This window comes from Scylla paramamosain, chromosome 20 (assembly GCF_035594125.1).
Source record: "Scylla paramamosain isolate STU-SP2022 chromosome 20, ASM3559412v1, whole genome shotgun sequence".
NCBI classification, from domain to species: domain Eukaryota; kingdom Metazoa; phylum Arthropoda; class Malacostraca; order Decapoda; family Portunidae; genus Scylla; species Scylla paramamosain.
The window spans coordinates 13,086,495-13,088,994 of NC_087170.1; positions in this window are offsets into that span (position 1 = coordinate 13,086,495).

Below are 2,500 nucleotides of genomic sequence, written 5' to 3' on the forward strand. Positions count from 1 at the left end.
TTATTTAAGAGTGAAAGTTAAAGAGAATGACAGTGACTGAGATATTGTAGTGTCAGTGAGAGTGAATGAGCGAGTGAGTGAGAGAAAGCAAATGTGAGTGAGTGAGTGAGTGAGTGAGTGAGTGAGTGATTTAGTGAAGAAATAGTCACTCAAACAAAACAAAAAATACAAATAAAAGGTAACATTGCATTATATTCTCACTACACATGACAACCGATGCACGTAATACATTTAAAAACATTCCTTACCTCTGTGCACATAACATTTTGAACACTTGCAATGGCGAACTAAGAAAGAACAAATAAACAGAATACATAGGAAGGGAAAACAAAATGCATAGGGTCTTTTCTCCTCGTCTCTCTCTCTCTCTCTCTCTCTCTCTCTCTCTCTCTCTCTCTCTCTCTCTCTCTCTCTCTCTCTCTCTCTCTCTCTCTGACCAGCAGATGTAGAAAAAAATCAATGAAAAACCGCACGAAGCAAATTGAAAAAAAAAACACACAGCTCCCTTCCAGACACATTAATATTATGATTGGTGAACGCATTTTATCGTAGTGTTTATAAATTTGATAGTATTTACTCCTCCAGCGTGTGTGTGTTTGTGTGTGTGTGTGTGTGTGTGTGTGTGTGTGTGTGTGTGTATGTGTGTGTGTGATATGCTCCGCTGTTTGAGAAAGGAAAGAAATTATCCCATTTTCTCCTCTGTCTGATTTTTATTATAGGACAAATTTCGCTATTGTGATATCGCTTGGACACTGAGGGAAATAAGTACAGAGGACACGGGTGGAGAGAGGGAGGGAGAGGAGGAAAGGGAGAGTGAGTTAGTGATAAGCTCTTACCTCTCTCTCTCTCTCTCTCTCTCTCTCTCTCTCTCTCTCTCTCTCTCTCTCTCTCTCTCTCTCTCTCTCAAACTTGAAAACACAAAAAATACATCTTAAAATATATAAAACGCATATATTTACATTTTTATATAACACACGTGACGGAACGAGGACTGTATCCCTACACACACACACACACACACACACACACACACACACACACACACACACACACACACACACACACACACACACACACACCGTTCCATACCGTTTCATCCCGTTCCACACGCTCTCCCCACAACCTGTTCCTTGCCCCTGTTCCGCCCGTTGTAAGTGGGCTTAGCGAGGGGGAGAGGGAGAGAGAGGGAGAGTGAGAGGAAGGGTAAGGGATAATCCGTCAGACTCGCTACCTCTTGGTAATCATATACGGAGGGTGAAGGGTGAAGGGTGATGGGTGATGGGGGATGGGGGAAAGGGAGGGGTGGCTTAAGTTTCAATTCCTTATACTTTGTTGTGTTGATGCTCTTTTGTCTTGGCGCCGATGCGGTAATGGGTTTCATGGGTCTGGCGGGGTCTGGTCAAGTTTCAGTGGTGGTGGTGGTGGTGGTGGTGGTGATGGTGGTGGTTTGTTTATATTTGTCATTTTATTGGTGCTCTCTTTCTTTTTCTTTTTCTTTTTTAAATATTATTGTTAGTGTCGATCTTACTTATCTTCGTTGCCTATTTTATTTTTTTTCTTTCCTTCCTTCTTTTCCTTCCTTATTTATTCTATATGTTTATCATTATCATATTCCATAGATCGCCATAGATCATGCTGTTTTCTCCGTTTCTTTCATTTATTAGTTTTTTTCTATATTTCTCTCTATATTTTCTCCGTATTTCGTTTTCTTTATTTTATGTATATATGAAAAAGAGAGTCGATCCATCATTATGTACTTCCTTCTTCCTCTTCTGTTCCAATGTGCGTGCGTGCGTGTGTGTGTGTGTGTGTGTGTGTGTGTGTGTGTGTGTGTGTGTGTGTGTGTGTCAGTGTGTGCGCGCGCGTGCGTGGCGTCCGGGGTAAACCAGCGCTCTTCTGTGATCTTCCAAGGGCGGCGAGTCGACGCGTGTGAGTCACAGAGAGAGAGAGAGAGAGAGAGAGAGAGAGAGAGAGAGAGAGAGAGAGAGAGAGAGAGAGAGAGAGAGAGAGAGAGAAGGACTTTGTATTTTGAGGAGTCTGTTTATGTCTTGTATGGCCGTTATGGTGAGAGGAGGAGGTGAAACAGGAGGAGGAAGAGGAGGAGGAGGAAGACGCAGAAGAAGAAGAAAATCCAAAGGCAGTAAAAGAGCGGGTTAATAAAAAGGAAGATGAGAAACGTGAAAAGGATAAAATTCAAACAAAGAAAAATACAAAAAAGAATGAAATACAGAAAAGAATAAAAGATAAAAAAAAAACGACAGAAAGAAATAGAAAAGAAAAAAAAGGAAGAGAGAAAAAATAGGAAAAACAACAATCTAGACAATGAGAGAGAGAGAGAGAGAGAGAGAGAGAGAGAGAGAGAGAGAGAGAGAGAGAGAGAGAGAGAGAGAAAGGAAGAAGCAATACTAGTGGAAAGAAGAAGAGGAATAAAGAAGAAAGAAGATTTGATGAAAGAAGAAATAGCAGTAGCAGCAGGCAGAGGACGAGGAAGTGGAAGAGG